The 12,194-nt window shown below is 44.5% G+C and overlaps 1 long non-coding RNA gene across 1 annotated transcript in view; it reads right to left on the bottom strand.

The window, feature by feature from the left end:
- LOC140458763 (uncharacterized) overlaps positions 1–11,660 on the bottom strand; it is a 56,184-nt gene extending 44,524 nt beyond the window's left edge. Inside the window, exons 1-4 of the long non-coding RNA XR_011953664.1 lie at positions 11,640–11,660; positions 10,711–10,926; positions 10,493–10,599; positions 4,907–5,032 (exon numbers count right to left, since the gene is read on the bottom strand). This is a non-coding gene — a long non-coding RNA (uncharacterized lncRNA). The remainder of the gene's footprint in view (positions 1–4,906; positions 5,033–10,492; positions 10,600–10,710; positions 10,927–11,639) is intronic.
- Positions 11,661–12,194: the final 534 nt, after the last annotated feature.

The raw sequence follows: 12,194 nt of genomic DNA, 5'->3' as shown, positions 1-12,194 counted from the left end.
CGAGCCACCCGACACCTGGAGGAAGAACTCCTCATCTTCCATCTTGGGAACTTTCAACCACACGGCATCAAGGTTTCCTCATCTCCCACCCCCCAACTTATCTCAGATTCAACCCTCAAACTCAGCACTGGTCTCTTGAACAGTCCCACCTGCCCATCTTCCTTCCCAATTATTTATTCCACCCTCTCACCACGACCCTCCTTCCACAACCACCTATTGCCTCCCTAGCTCGCTTCCCCCAACCCCAAACACCCCTCCCAATTTATCTCTCAGCCGTATTCCACCACCCACATTTCTGATGAAGTGCTGACATTCCCAATACGTCAATTCTCCTGCTCCTTGGATGCTGCCTGACCTGCTGTGCTTTTCCAGCGCCACACTTTAACACAAGCTGGAAGAACAACACTTCATCTCCCACTCGGGGACCCTGCAACCCTCTGGCTTCAACATCAAATTCAATAAGTTTAGGTCCTGAACTCTCCCACGTCCTAGTGTCTTTGCCCCCTACCCCACATACCAGGCCTTGTTATTACGTAGCCTGCCAGTACACATTACCTATGGTTAGCCACTAACAGTCCCCATAAACAGCTATTCATCCTCCCCCCGTCAGATCGTTATTCACTCCTTTGTCCAACTGCTCCTATCTCTCTCTTCGGACTCTATCCCCACCTATCATTTACTCCTTAACCCCTACCTTCTGCATAAAAACAGACTTTTTTTCTTAGTAACATCAGTTCCTGAGGAAGCGTCACTGGATTGAAAATGTGAACTGATTTCTTTTCACAGATGCTGCCAGATCTGTTGAGCTTTTCCAGTACCTTCTGGTTGTTGTGTGTGATTTACAGCATCCGCAGTTCTTCTGGTTCTAATTTACCCGGAGTATCTAATTCAGGTCTAGCAGACTGAAACAGTGTTTATCAACCTTCCCAGTCCACACTAACTCCATCTCTCTCCCAGTATCTGCTGTCTCTCCCACTCCTTCACATTCAGTCCCCCCTCACAGTGACACTGCGCCTGCAAAGCTGATGGTCATGTGTTGGCCTGCTGGACCCACCCCTCATTCACTCCCATTGGCTGGAGGATCACGCCAACTCTCCTATTGGTTTGAAGCTGTGTCAATCAGCCAGGCCCCATTGTGACATGAGTGTTGGGATCCTCCCAGGTGCATCAGAGGCTGAGGGGTGACCTCATAGAGGTTTATAAAACCATGAGGGGCAATGGGTAGGATAAATAGACAAGGTCATTTCCCTGGGGTCGGGGAGTCCAGAATGAGGGGGCATAGGTTTAAGGTGAGAGGGGAAGAATTTAAAATGGATCTGAGGGGCAGTTTTTTTCCCCCACTGAGGTTGGTGCATGTATGGAGTCTTCTGTCAGGAAGTGGAGGATGTTGGTACAATTAAACCATTTGGCATCTGGATGGGTACATAAACAGGAAGGGTGTAGAGTGATATGTACCAAGTGTTGGCAAATGGGTCTAGATTAGGTTGGGATATCTGGTCAGCATGGACCAGTTTAACCAAAGGGTTTATTTTCATGCTGTACATCTCTACGGCTCTGCCCTGGGATGAGCTTCATCATTCACAGTGAATGGGTCAGTATCACAGAGCACAGGGGCTGGAGGCTATTCAGCCCATTGGGACTGTACTCTCTCCCTCTGGAGATGGTGCCAATCTATCCCAACTCACCTCCCATTTGGACATAGCCCTCCAAATCCTTCCTTAAAAAAGTTAAATTTCAAATTTGTTTTGACAATAACTACTGAATCTGCATCCAGCTGTCGGTCATACTGTTGCAGATGCTCAGAACTTAGTGAGCAAAATAATCTTCACATTTTTCTTTGCATTATTTGCCAGTTACCTGAAAATAGTTACTAAAAATTGTGACATTAAAAATTTCTCACTCTATACCCTAGAAACAAATCAACTCCTGGTCGAAATCACTGCTTAACCTTCTCAGTTCCAAGGAGAATTGTCTGGCCTTCTGCTAACTCTCCATAAAAGAGAAACCTATATTAATTTTAATTTATTAGTGCCATAGAGATGTACAGCACCGAAACAGACCCTTCAGTTCAACTTGTCCATGCCAACCAGATATCCTAAATTAATCTCATCCCATATGTCAGCCCTTGGCCCATAGCCTTCTAAATCTTTCCCAATCACATATCCAGTGAGATGCCTTTTAAATGTTGTAACTGTACCGGCCTCCACACTTTCTCTGGCAGCTCATTCCATACACATACTACATTCAGCTTGAAACTTTGCCCCTAATATCCCTTTTCAATCTTTTCCCTCATGCCTATACTTTCTGGTTTTGGACTCACCTAAACAGGAATAAGACCCTGGCTGTTTACCCTATCCATGTCCCTCACGATTTTATCAACCTCTATGGTCACCTCTCAGCATCCGATTCTCCAGTGAAAACAGCCTCAGTCTATTCAGCCTCTCCCTATAGCTCAATCCCTCAACCCTGGCAACATCTTTGCATCTTTTCTGAATCCTTTCAAGTTTCACAATATCATTCCGATAGCGGGGAGACCAGGACTGAAAGCAGAATTCCAGAAGTGGCTGAATGAATGTCCTGTACAGCTGCACACTGATGTCACAACACATGTACGCAATGCACAGACCAATAAAGGCAAGTACACCAAACACTTTCTTCACTACCCTGCCTATCTATGATTCCACTTTCAAGGAATTATGAACCTGCACTCCAAGATCTCTTTGTTCAGCAACACTCCCCAGGACCTTCCCATTAAGTGTAGAAGTCCCACCCTGATTTGCTTTTCCAAAATGCTGATCCTCACATATATCTGAATTAAACTTCATTTGCCACTCCTCAGCCCATTTGATCAGAGTCTCATTGTACTTTCAGGTAACTTTGCTGTCCACTGCACCTCCAATTTTGGTGTCTATTGTAAACCTACTAACCATAGCTCCTATATTCACATAGAAATCATTTATATAAATGGCAAAAAGCAGTGGACCCAGTACCCAGCCTGACAGCATATTTCTCATCACAGGCTTCCAGCCCAAAAAGCATCCTCCACTATGACACTGACTGCTCAGCAAGGTTAGAGCTCATGGCATACAGGGAGATCTAACCATTTGGATACGGAACTGGCTCAAAGGCAGAAGACAGAGGGTGGTGATGGAGGGTCGCTTTTCAGACTGGAGGCCTGTGACTAGTGGAGTGTTACAAGGATCACTGCTGGATCCACTACCTTTCTTCATTTATATCAATGAGTTAGATGTGAACATCGGAGGTATAGTTAGTGAGATGGCACCAAAACTGGAGGTGTAGTGGACAGTGAAAAAGATTACCTCAGAGTATAATGGGATCTTGATCAGATGGGTGAATGGCTGAGGAGTGGCATTTTGGGAAAGTAAATTTTAGTAGGAATTATACACTTAATGGTAAGGTCCTGAGGAGTGTTACTGAACAAAGAGACCTTGGAGTGCAGGTAGATAGGATAGTGAAGGCGCCATTTGGTATGCTTGCCTTTATCGGACTAAGTATTGAGTACAGGAGTTATGAGATCATGTTGCAGCTGTACAGGACATTGGTTAGGCCACTTTTGGAATGTTGCGTACAAATCTGGTCACCCTCCTATTGGAAGGATGTTGTGAAACTTGAAAGGGTTCAGAAAAGATTTACAAGAATGTTGCCATGGTTGGAGGATTTGAGCTAGGCTGGGGGTTAAATAGAGGTTGAATAGACTGGGGCTGTTTTCCCTGCAGCGTCGGAGGCTGAGAGGTGATCTTATCTAAGTATATAAAAACATGAGGTGCATGTATAGGATAAATAGAAAAAGTCTTTTCCCTGGCGTCGGGGATTCCAGCACAAGAGGACATAGGTTTATGGTATGAGGGGAAAGACTTTAAAGAGACTTGAGAGACAACGTTTTCACACAGAGGGTGGGACGTGTATGGAATGAGCTGTCAGAGGAAGTGGTGGAGACCATTACGATTGCAACATTTAAAAGGCATCTTCATGTGTATATGAATAGGAAGGATATGGGCCGGGTGCTGACAGGTGGGAATAGATTGCATTGGGATATCTGATCAGCATGTACTGGTTGGACCGACAGGTCTCTGTTTCTGTGCTGTCCATCTCTGACTCGTTGACCTTCCAGCCAATTCCGTATTCAAACAGCTAGTTCCGCCAGAATTCTATGGTATTGAACCTGCTAACCAGTGTGTTATGTGAAACCTTGTGTCTTTCTCAAGTCCAAGGTACTGATTTCAATGCACAAAGCCATACTGACTCTCCCGAATCATTTCTTGCCTTTCCAATGACATGTAAATCCTGTCCCTGAGAATCCCTTCCAACAACTTCTCTGCCACTGACTTCAGGCTCACCGGTCTATAGTTCCCTGGCTTTTCCTTACCACCTTTCTCAAATACTGGCACCCATCTTCCAGCACCTCACCTGTGGCGATCGATGATACAAATATCGCAGCGAGGGGCCCGGCAAAAGCTTCCCTATTTACCCACAAAGTTCTGGGATACACCTGATCAGATTCCAGGGATTTATCCACCTTTATGCATTTTAAGACATCCAGTACCTCCTCCTCTGTAATATGTACACTTGCCAAGTTATCACTATTTATTTGTCCAACTTCTCTAACTTTCATATCCCCTTTCATTAAAATCTGACATCAAATACTTAAAATCTCTCCCACCTCCTGCTGTTCCATAGACAGTCTTGTTGATCTTTGAGGGTGGCTATTCTCTGCCTAGTTATTCTTTTCTCTTTAGTGTATTTGTAGAATCTCTTTGGATTCTCCTTAAACCTATTTCCCAAAGCTATCTCATGTCCCCTTTTTTGCCTCCTGGTTTCCCGTGAGTATTCTCCTACTGCCCTTATCGTCCTCTATGGATTCACACAAACACAGTGCGGTCTGTACCTGACATATCCTTCCTTCATTTTCTTGACCAGAGCCCCAATTTCTCAGGTCATGCAGCATTCTCGACGCCTCCCAGCCTTGGCCTTAACAGGAACATACTGTCTGTGTACTCTCATTGTCGCAGGCCTATGGAGGATGTGGCAGATGATGACAGAGAAACAATCATTATCAGTAAAGAGGTAGTGTTGGGAAAGCGAACAACTCATCGTTATCTCTGTAATTCCTCTCTAGCCTCAGAACTATCACTATCTCTGGGATCAAAAACATCTCAATCTCTGCAACATCCTCCAACCTCTAATCTCCTCCAGTCTCAACACACTTTCTATCTTTAATCTTTTCCACCCTCACAAATCTCTGTGATGTGCCTTTCTTTAATTCCAGCCTTCAGGATAACCCATTTCTATTTCAGATTCCTGCACCCTGAGCTCCACAATGTCCCGCTTAACCTCTGTCACATTTTCCTCCAAAAAACATTAATCAATCACGTATCACCTATTCTAATATCACCTTCTCTGACCCGGTTGCTATTTGTGGCTTGTCATATTCCTATATTACGCGTCTGTGGTCTACAGGATGGAAAACGGTTTTGTGGTCCATTGGGTTTATGCTGTAAAGAAATCTCCCAGCTAACTATTTTAATTCCATTTTCCAGCACAGAGCCCATAGACCTGTCAGCCTTGGCATTGCAAGTGTGTTCCTAAATAGATTTTAAATGCCTTCGGGATTTCTGTCTCTCACTCTCTTCCAGACAGTGAGGTTTAGTGCAACTGTTGCTCTATGCTATCACCCACAGGGTTCAGAGCAGCTGGGTCTGTGCGAACCAGAGATCGCCCACACATTGTGAAGGATGGCAGGGTCCCTGAGACGGGGCACAGGAGATTTACCAGGATGGTTCAAGGAATGGGGGATTTTAGTTGCAGAATTTGTGGGGCTTTTTTAACACTAATTGTTCACGTGACATGTGTGTTGCTAATACACATCAAGAATAACCATCCGCAATTAATGGACTCTCCTTTTCAACCTCTCCCCTTGCATGTGCTGTGGTAATATTCAGGTTAACCACTACCAGATATCTCTCTATAATGAGAGAGCAGTCCTATGGTCGGGTAGGACAATGCTGACTTGGTCTTTTACACAGTGATGCCACTGTCCCTCGAGGGTGGGGAAAGGGAATGCTGAAGGTGGTGGATGGGAAACCACTCAGGTACAGTGCTTTACCCTGGAGGATGTTCACTTTCTTTAATATTGTTGGGGCGGGGGGGGTGCACTGATGCAGGCAAGTGGAGAATGTTCCAACACAATCCTGATGTGTACCTTATAGAGAGAAAACAGACATTGGGGAATCAGGGGTTTGGGGAAACTGAGGAGTTCTCCTTGTAGCAAAGGAAATTTGGCGAGCTGTGACAAAGTGGTTTACAAAAGTTACACGTTGTAATAATAAACCTTAGACCCATCAGCTCATTATACAAGGGTTACAGGACACATGTTGAAGATTTGGGAAGATCTATTGAGAGGATGGTTTGATTCAAAGGAGATCTTTTATTCAGCAAATGGTATTGATCTGGAACACAATACTCTCACACAATATGAATATCCAGGTCCTGATGAATGGAGTAATTCTGTCAGAGTTTGGCGTTAGAGTGACGGAGATTACCATCTGAATATCTGCCTGTAATACAAGTTTATAAAATCCGTCACTGTCAGTTCAAGTTTGAAACTCATACAATCCCCTCCTCCTGGCCCAGGAGGACTGTACACATTACCCCTGGCGGAGGTTAGCAGGAACTTCAAGGGCAAATCTATGTGGGTATTGATGAGTTTCCACCTTGGGACTTCATGTGACTGAACATGAGACAGAATGTCCCAAGATTCAGTGAGATGTGGAGAGCAGGATTTCCTTCCTTTTCTTTCCTTCCGTTCTGCCGCTGTGCCTCATCAATAAGACATGGGGGTGTGGAAGGCTCATGCACCTTGATGGGCAAGTTGTCTCCATTCTGACCAATGGGCAACAAGGTCCTACCAGTCATGAAACAGAGTATCCCTGAAAGATAGCAACTGAGCATGCTTCCCACTGCCCAGTGCTCACAGTACATGTTTCGAATAATGAGGGGGGAAATCTCCGAGAAAAAGCATAACAGGAAAGTTCCAAAAGGATTATAAACAGTTTACAGAGAGATATTCACAGGAAACCTGGGCAACAAGTTGGCAAATAGAGTATAACTTGGGATAAACTGTAGAAAGCTGCACCACAAAGGGACTGGGGGAAAATGAGCAGGAAACACAGAAAGCGAGCACACAGTTACAACATGGAATTAGGAAGGGGAATGGAATGCTGTCCCTTATTTCAAAGAGTTTGCAATATAAGAGTTTGGAGTATATACCTTCGGGCAACTAAACAAATGGCAACTGAGACCACATCTGGAGTAACGTGAACAGATTTGGTCACTTTAGTTCATGAAATAGAGCAGTTTATTGGAGGCATTTCAGAGAAGATCCATTGGGATGATCCCTGTTTTGAAGGGATTATCCTGTAAGCAAAGGCTGAATAAGTTGGGAATATACTCACTGGACTTTGGAAGAATGAGAGATGATCTCTTTGAAACATACAGAATGCTGTCGAGGTTTGACAGGGTAAATATGGAGAGGATGTGTCCCATTACGGGTGAGTCTTGAACCAGATTCTGGGTCAGTCGCGGAATCAAGGATTCTGTTTCAGATTTGTTAAGTTAAAGGCAACACCGACACAGGTTAGGGTTTCAGTCGCAATGAAGCTGGGGTGAGAAGGAGACAAGCAGCATTTTAGAGATTGGAATTCCTGGTGTTTGTGATTGTGTAGATGTCTGATCAGAAGGACACCTTGGGGTCAGATATGAAAGCAATATTGTGAAGAGTGTAGACACTTCCCAGTGAGAGGGAGGGGCACAGCAGTAAGGGAAATGAATTTGGAATAGCATCTGAAGGCAATGGGTTTAACAATTGCGGTGTTTCATTGGAGTGAATTGCAGCTAATCGAAGCGTGGTAAGCAGTTTGACAACTGAGTAATAGTGGAGTAATGGAGAGGGATGATGGGGAGGGAGAGCTGGACATTGTCAGTGTACATGTGAAACTTAACACAGTGCTTTTGGGCGATGTTACCTCCTGGCAGTATGTAGGTGAGAAACAGGACGGACTAAGGATAGATCCTGGAGGGACACCAAATACAAGGAATTCAGAAAGGGAGAGTGGAGATGGAGCAGGATTTTCCAATGATGGTGAGGTCAAATATTAGGTTTTAGCAGAATTGGAGAGAAGGACATAACCAGAAAAGACAGACAGACAGCTCATGGAACAATATCTGTGAATTGCAAGGCGGGGGGTGGGGGGGGGAGGTGCAGGCAGAAATGACGGTGACAAGCAGGAGGATGAGACAGAGATTTGGAATGTCCATGATTTAGCTACACTCGGGTAAATGGCCAAGATGACCTCAAATAAGGCTTGACAAGGGACTCTAGGAAATGCAAGTTTAGGACTTAGGAGCATCCTTGTGAGGCAGAATGGCTTGGTGGGCTTGTGGAGAGGGAGGAAAGAAGCAGAGGCAGCTGATCGGATTGTTTCAATGTTATTGACAGAGAAACTCCATGTGCTCCTCACTCTTGTTGTTGGATGGAGGAGACAGGATAATGGACATTTGTTTATTGTTTTGGAAATAAAAACAAACCTGTGATAGTGATTCTAAAAATAAGTGAACAAACCTGTCGTATTTATCAAGAATATTAAAATATACAACTGAAGTTCAAGGTTTGAATCCCAAATTGGTAGAGGGTGGCTCTGAAGTCAAGAAAAAATTAACTGGAATGAAGAATCTACTGTTTGCCATGGAACCATTGGGGATGTTTTTCTGCTATTGACAATGTCCTTGAGGGAAAGAAACCCGACAGTGGACCATCAAGTCACTCATTGTATTAATCACTGCACAGTCTCAACAAAGGAATGAAACTGGATGGACCACATTACATCTACCAATGCACTGGAAAATACAACCACACAATCAGCCCTCTTGACCCTGCAACTTCTGCCTCACTGTGGGCCAACAACAGCAGCAGAACTGTACTCCAGCCCAATCTGAAATCTCATGGCCTGATATCCCCCACTTAACCATTAACATCAAGCCAGGGGAATCAACCCTGGTTCAATGGTGAATGCAGGAGGGCATGTCAGGAACAGTACCAGTCATACCTAAAAATAAAGGGCCAACCTGGTGCAGCTACCAAACCTGCATGCCAAACACCACAAGCAACACTAAATAGAACTAAGTGATCCCATAACCAACAGATTAGATGTGAGTTCTGCAGTTCTGCCACACCTAGTCAAGAATAGTGATGGACAATTAAACAACTCACTGGTGGAAGCATCACAGATATCCCCACCCTTACTGATGGAGGGGTCTCACACATTCATGCAACAGATAAGAGGACAGCATTAGCAGCGATTTTCAGCCAGCAGTGCCAAGTGGATGAGCCTTCTCCATTGGTCCCTGACATCACAGATATGAATCGACTTGGTTGAAAACTCATTTCAAATCAGATCAAGAAATGGATAAGCAGTGTAAAGGTATGGGCCCTGCCAATATTCTGGCAATAATAATGTTGTCTGTGCTCCAGAACTTGCTGCCCACCAAGGCAAGTACTGCTCCAACACTGGCACCTACCGACTTTGTGGAACATTGCTCAGGGATGTTCCAACACAAAAAAACAGGGCAGATCCAACTCAGCCAATTCCCCTCCATCAGTCCACACTCGCTCAGCAGTGACGTGATGGAAGGTGTCATCAACAGTGCTGTCACGCAGCTGCTCAGTGATGCCCATTTTGGGTTCTGCCAGGGCCACTCAGTTCCTGAGCTTGTTACACACTTGATTCACAAACTGACAAACAGCTGAATGAGGTGAGGATGACAGGCCAGACCCCCTCCAAGACCACTATTTCGACTTCAGTGATATCACCTGACCTCACCACAGTCTCAGCTCATTTGCTGAAACTCTCATTCATTCCTTTTGTTAACACTCGATTTCATTGTCTAAACCCACTCCTGGCCAGCATCCCACAGTCACCCTCCCGATAATCTCCAGAATATTGAAAACTCAACTGCCGAAGTGCTCACTTGTACCAAAACTTGCTGATCAATCAAAAGACTCCCATTTATAAGTGACAACAATTTACTTTCGCACCTTTGAATTAATTGCTGGCTGTAATTATTCCTATCTCCCTGCACCACACACCTTTTCATATCTCAATAACTCATTTTAGTTCAGACTCTCAATGATGTGTTTAGTTTTGAGTTCACCTGTGTGACTGTTTCTATAGACTCCAAGGGAACATGGTCTGGAATCCCCACTCTAACTCTCTAAGATCTACTTTCTTCCTTTAAGGCATTCTTGAAAAACTGCTTATTTGGCAATGGTTTTGGTCACTGGACACAATATTCTCCATCTGTAGCCTTATGTCAAAAGTTCTCAATAATATTTTTGTGAAATTAAAACCATGATGATTTGTACAGATATCTTCTACTCTTCAATATCGCTGAGTGAATAATCTGTAATGTCTCTTACCCAACCACGTTGTGGGAGCACCTTCACCACACAAACTGCAGCAGTACAAGGAAGTCAAACATCACCCTCTCCACAGGCAACAAGGCTTTGGCATTGATCACTGGTTTCTGTGGAAGGAGAAATACACAGTTGATGTTTCAGGGAGTGCAATATGAATTACAGGGAATGAAAATGGTGCAGTATTTGACTGTCAGAAAATTGAAGGAAAATGCACTCACTTATTGGAAAAAAGAATTCTTGACCGTCAAAGATATTGTGGAAAAGATAAACTGATAATGGAACATCATACGGTCAGGAGCCGGGCAGCAGTGGACAATTCATTTGCATTCCTGAAGAAGGGCTTATGCCGAATCGTTGATACTCCTGCTCCTCGGATGCTGCCTGCGCTGCTGTGTTTTTCCAGCTCTACATTTTTCAATTCATTTACAAAGCAGCTGTGAAAGTAATAGTAAAATACTATACAGAGCAAAAATATACCCACGAGAGACTGAAGAAGCTAGATAATCAGAGAACCCAGAGGTGAACCAGAGCAGAGTTCACTTTTATGATCCCACAGTCAAAGATGTCTAACACAGAAACAGACTTCTTCGGTCCAACCTATGCCAACCAGATAGCCTAACCTAATCTACCTAAATGAAACCCTTTTTGGCACTCCTCAGCCCATTGGCCCATCTGATCAATATCCCACTGTACTCTGAGATAACCTTCTTCATTGTCCACAATACCTCCAATTTTGGTGTCACCTGCAAACTTACTAACTATACGGCCTCTATTCACATCCAAATCATTTAAATGAATGACGAAACAAATCCAGAAAAATTTCCATTTCTCTGGGTTTGAATGTGCTCTGTGTAAATCCTGCCCTCTGACTCTTTTTACCAGGGAAGGCTGTACATACATCCCTCTGAACTTTGCCCCCTACAAAGCTGGCGGCCGCGCACGTGTCCAGTGAATCATTGCCCCGAATAAAGATGGCGGCGCTCACTCGGGCCGATTACTCAACGAGACATATTCCCGTTTGCTGCAAAAACGGAACTGTAAAGTTTCAAATTTATATTTTCCGATGTGCAGCAAATGATTGTAAAACCTCTCAGCCCATACCAACACCATTTCCCTCCCGCTTCCTGCTGTTTATTTCTTTCCTTACCGACTGCTCTCCGCACACACACACTCTGTACATCCGCGCCGACCGCGAGGATGATCACGTGGTATAGTCTAGTCCCGTCCTTATTCCCTGATTGGCCGGAGGACCAACTGCCCCGCCAGGTCCTCCAGCTCCGCCCCTGCCTTTCCATTGGTCCGCCGCTGACATCAATCACACCTGTCGATGCCAACCAGATATCCTAACCTAATCTATCTATATTAATCCCTTCTGCCTGTCCTCAGCCCATTGGCCCATCTGATCAATATCCCATTGTATTCTGAGATAACCTTCTTCATTGTCCACAATACCAACTGTTGGCTGAAGCTTGTGCACTGCTTCGTGGCTTTTGTTGCTGTTTCTCAATTACAAGAGTGAGGGACAAAGTTAAAATCCCACAACCATCTGATGAAGGACCGGCAAAGTAGTGTTTCCAAATAAACCGGTTGGACTATAACCTGGTGTTCTGTGAATTTTAATTTTGTCCATCCTAATCCAACACCAGCACCTCCAAGTCACGAGTGATGGAGGCATGCATAATATAAGAACAAAAGATCAAGG

Source organism: Chiloscyllium punctatum, chromosome 34, assembly GCF_047496795.1.
Source record: "Chiloscyllium punctatum isolate Juve2018m chromosome 34, sChiPun1.3, whole genome shotgun sequence".
NCBI lineage: Eukaryota > Metazoa > Chordata > Chondrichthyes > Orectolobiformes > Hemiscylliidae > Chiloscyllium > Chiloscyllium punctatum.
The sequence above is the reverse complement of the archived record's forward strand: the minus strand, read 5'-3'. Positions and strand labels throughout refer to the sequence as shown.